The sequence below is a fragment of the Schistocerca piceifrons genome, unplaced genomic scaffold, assembly GCF_021461385.2.
Source record: "Schistocerca piceifrons isolate TAMUIC-IGC-003096 unplaced genomic scaffold, iqSchPice1.1 HiC_scaffold_1124, whole genome shotgun sequence".
Lineage (NCBI taxonomy): Eukaryota > Metazoa > Arthropoda > Insecta > Orthoptera > Acrididae > Schistocerca > Schistocerca piceifrons.
In genome coordinates this window covers 5,001-10,000 of record NW_025726934.1, presented here as the reverse complement: position 1 = coordinate 10,000, position 5,000 = coordinate 5,001, and the positions used below count along the sequence as shown (strand labels likewise).

The 5,000-nt window shown below is 54.3% G+C and overlaps 1 non-coding gene across 1 annotated transcript in view; it reads right to left on the bottom strand.

Annotated features, from left to right (window-relative positions):
• Positions 1-79, bottom strand: part of LOC124727719 — a 1,909-nt gene extending 1,830 nt beyond the window's left edge. The window contains exon 1 of the ribosomal RNA XR_007007204.1: positions 1-79. This exon is cut by the window's left edge and continues 1,830 nt beyond it. This is a non-coding gene — a ribosomal RNA (small subunit ribosomal RNA).
• Positions 80-5,000: the final 4,921 nt, after the last annotated feature.

Below are 5,000 nucleotides of genomic sequence, written 5' to 3'. Positions count from 1 at the left end.
CTTAATGCGGCTTGTACTGAGACATGCATGGCTTAATCTTTGAGACAAGCATATGACTACTGGCAGGATCAACCAGGGAGCTGCGTCAACTAGAGCTGAGCAGCCGGCCGCCCGGGAGTGTGTCCCGGGGGCCCGCGCGAACACGCAAGCGTCCGCTCAATCATTCTGCAAACAGGAGGAGGCTGAGCTCCCCTGCACAATACACCTCGAAACCCTCTCAGGTCCCGGCGGCGCGCAGCGCCGTCCCAAGTACTTGGTCGGGTTCGAGAGAGGCGCAATCGCCCGGAGTTAGGCGAGTAGACGCTTTCGGTGCGACCACCCGTGCTCCCAACTGAGCTTGCCGCTGCCGACAGAGGCCCGGGAGCGTGCTGTCGTGGCATTGCCGGCGGGAGACAACACGCGCCACCTACGGTGACCGGCAGCTCCAACGCCAGCGCCACAGAAGGACAAAAGCCCCACTTGGGTGCCGAAGCGAACTCTCCCAGCACAGCGCACACGCCAACACATCCGCACAGCTGCGATACAAACCACCAGCGAGAACCGCTGGGGCGACCGAGCAGCAGACGGCGTCGCGGCGCCGAGCGCCGGGCGGCGGCGCATCCTCAACGCACACAGTCCTCAATCGGACCAGCACACTGCAGATGTCCACCGCGCTTCGCACCGGGCCCGCGAGGACCTACTTTGGCCGCACGGCGCCGCGCGCAGGGTGCGCCGGCGCGCAGCTGCGACGCCTGCCGCGTCCGTCGGCCGGCGCGCCTGCCACTGGCCGCCCCCACCAGCCGGCTGTAGCGCGTGCGCCCACGCACCGCGCGGCCAGCACGCCGGGAGGCGCCCCCTCACCGGCCGGGGACGGTCCCACCCAGCCACCGCCGCGTATCGCTTCACACCCAGATGCCGTTCAGTTTCGTCGGCATGGTGGGTATCGCTGGAACAACCGGTTAGTACCTCAACCTATCGTCGCCATCACCGATTCACCCCTAGCGAGAACAACCGCACCACAACGGGTTACCATTTCTTCATTTGCGTAACTTCACCAGAAAACGTAGGCGTCCATCGCCATTTGCAACTTCAACCATTATTGCATGCCTGTGTCAGGTGTCACGCCACACTACGTCTGCCCACATACACGCAACAAAATGTGCACGCCTAGACAATACGTGGAAGGTGGCCCCCGTACGTATGCGATGTCCATTGCTCGAACGACTGTCAACCGGCTTCTGTAGCATGTCGCAGATATGGAACGCGCTGCACCATGCCATCACGGTGTGTGAGGAGAGACGACTAGGTCCGAATACATCAACAGACAGCTCATGCTGATCGCCATCCACGGCGTCCGTTCCTCCCACACGTCTCTATGGCGTACCACACTGCAATCCAGCTCTCATAGGGAGACGACACGTAGCTGCGTGCACAATATTTGCACTGTATGGTCCGCCGTTTTTGGGCGCAGTCGTTGTACGGTCACACATGTGCCACGATGTATCATTCAGTACATAAGGACGAATGTGCAGTACAGATTGTGGTTCACGCGTACGACATCAGCGGACAGTTGACACAGGCCGCACCACAACGTAGCCTGCGTACGTCGCATGCGAAGGGCATTGAACATGCAAACTTGTCACCAACCACCTTGCGAAGGCAGGGGGCAAGGTGGGGACGTGGGGAGAGGTGGGGGGGGGGGGGGCGGCATGTACGCCCTGCTGCCATCCACATTACAGTGTACAGCAGGAGCATGTGGAAAGTCAGCAAGACTTGCAAGGTGTTTAACATGAAGCGATACACAGGGGAGCGGGCAGTGCGAGTAGCGAACTATATTGCGAGGGTTGCGGGTGGGCAACACTACACTAATTGAACGAGTCGTATAACAATTACAGAGCAGGTTTAGGCGACAACGTGGGTTACGATAGGCGACAACGTGGGTTACGTTAGGGGACAACGTGGGTTACGTTAGGGGACAACGTGGGTTACGTTAGGGGACAACGTGGGTTACGTTAGGGGACAACGTGGGTTACGTTAGGGGACAACGTGGGTTACGTTAGGGGACAACGTGGGTTACGTTAGGGGACAACGTGGGTTAGGTTAAGGCACAACATGGGTTAGGTTAAGGCACAACATGGGTTAGGTTAAGGCACAACATGGGTTAGGTTAAGGCACAACATGGGTTAGGTTACGGCACAACATGGGTTAGGTTAAGGCACAACATGGGTTAGGTTAGGGGACAACATGGGTTAGGTTAGGGGACAACATGGGTTAGGTTAAGGCACAACATGGGTTAGGTTAAGGCACAACATGGGTTAGGTTAGGGGACAACATGGGTTAGGTTAGGGCACAACATGGGTTAGGTTAGGGGACAACATGGGTTAGGTTAGGGGACAACATGGGTTAGGTTAGGGGACAACATGGGTTAGGTTAGGGGACAACATGGGTTAGGTTAGGGGACAACATGGGTTAGGTTAGGGGACAACATGGGTTAGGTTAGGGGACAACATGGGTTAGGTTAGGGGACAACATGGGTTAGGTTAAGGCACAACATGGGTTAGGTTAGGGGACAACATGGGTTAGGTTAGGGGACAACATGGGTTAGGTTAGGGGACAACATGGGTTAGGTTAGGGGACAACATGGGTTAGGTTAGGGGACAACATGGGTTAGGTTAAGGCACAACATGGGTTAGGTTAGGGCACAACATGGGTTAGGTTAGGGCACAACATGGGTTAGGTTAGGGCACAACATGGGTTAGGTTAGGGGACAACATGGGTTAGGTTAGGGGACAACATGGGTTAGGTTAGGGGACAACATGGGTTAGGTTAGGGGACAACATGGGTTAGGTTAGGGGACAACATGGGTTAGGTTAGGGGACAACATGGGTTAGGTTAGGGGACAACATGGGTTAGGTTAGGGGACAACATGGGTTAGGTTAGGGGACAACATGGGTTAGGTTAGGGGACAACATGGGTTAGGTTAAGGCACAACATGGGTTAGGTTAAGGCACAACATGGGTTAGGTTAGGGGACAACATGGGTTAGGTTAGGGGACAACATGGGTTAGGTTAGGGGACAACATGGGTTAGGTTAAGGCACAACATGGGTTAGGTTAGGGGACAACATGGGTTAGGTTAAGGCACAACATGGGTTAGGTTAGGGGACAACATGGGTTAGGTTAGGGGACAACATGGGTTAGGTTAAGGCACAACATGGGTTAGGTTAAGGCACAACATGGGTTAGGTTAAGGCACAACATGGGTTAGGTTAGGGGACAACATGGGTTAGGTTAGGGGACAACTTGGGTTAGGTTAGGGGACAACATGGGTTAGGTTAAGGCACAACATGGGTTAGGTTAAGGCACAACATGGGTTAGGTTAGGGGACAACATGGGTTAGGTTAGGGGACAACATGGGTTAGGTTAGGGGACAACATGGGTTAGGTTAAGGCACAACATGGGTTAGGTTAGGGGACAACATGGGTTAGGTTAAGGCACAACATGGGTTAGGTTAGGGGACAACATGGGTTAGGTTAGGGGACAACATGGGTTAGGTTAAGGCACAACATGGGTTAGGTTAAGGCACAACATGGGTTAGGTTAAGGGACAACATGGGTTAGGTTAGGGGACAACTTGGGTTAGGTTAGGGGACAACATGGGTTAGGTTAAGGCACAACATGGGTTAGGTTAAGGCACAACATGGGTTAGGTTAAGGTACAACATGGGTTAGGTTAAGGTACAACATGGGTTAGGTTAGGTTACACGTTGTTGTAAGGAAAGGTGTGGGGGGGGGGGGGGGCGGGGCGGCAGGTTCGTTGATAGTGATTATAGTAAGTGAATGCTTGTGACATGATGAGATTTGTCACGTCAGGATGCACCTTTGGCTTATTAGAGGCGGCGCTCCAATTCTATGCTTGTGTCAGACCTGTGTCTTTGACTCATGTCATTGTTTGTGCGCTGTGACAGGAGGTACTATTGTGATGTTGGGTGCACCGTTGTATAGGACATGTGTGGGTGTTGGTGCCTTATCTGCGCAATGGTGGATGTCGAAAGGGTGGGATATTCTATTTTCCGCATGGACCTCCTGGTCTGGTTGTGATAGTGTGGATTGTGTAATGTGGCGGAGAGGATGCACTGGATGTTGTTCCATGCTGGTGCTTACATATTGTATGTGCGCCTGTTAGAAGCAGAGAGTGGTGCGTGATCAGAGTGTCTGGCTGACGTGTGGTTCCCATTGTGGGCAGACTCTTTCAGCATGTATACGGACAGTTGTATATATTTTCTGTAGTTTGATGGCTCTGCATTGATTACTAATCAGCGCCGTGTGTACGGGTAATCTGGTTCCAGTCCACAATGTTCTATCTGTGTACATTAGTGACAAAGACTCCCCCCATGCAGTGGGGCTCGGTCTGTTATAACTCTTCCGCGTAATATATTTGCCCCACGTTTTTGCGAGTGCGAGTGCGAGTGCAACGCGCATGGGGACCGACATGCTGATGGCTCGGTATCGGACGCCGTACAGTGAGCAACGCGATCGCGTCTCTCGCTCGTAAGTGGTACAGGTCGCGGCTCATGTATAGGGACAGCGGGAATGTCGCATATTGGAAATAACTCTTCATGAAACGCAAGTTATAGGGGTGGATTGCACTTTACGAGTGCGGGAAACGTCCGCCGTTCATCCGCTGGAGGTGCGCGTTTGGCGGTTGGGGTGGTCCACGAACGGGTGCGGGTGGAGTCATTGCCGGTCCACGGCTTCGTGCGGCAGAGCCACTGGAGAATGGGTGCTATGGTCGACAGAGGCTGCAGGCTTTGTGGGTGGCGTCGAAAGGCGGGCACTGTGGCGCCATCGCTGTCTTAGTCGGCTTGGCGTCTCATAGATGGCGGTGGCGTCGTTGCAGGAGGTCATGTTGCGGGAGACCTACAGATGGCGGTATGTTTTGTGGTGCGGACGTAGTGTTGTCAGATGCGCATAGATGGCGGTATTGCATGTGCTTTCGCCCTATTTTCATAGATGGCGATACTGT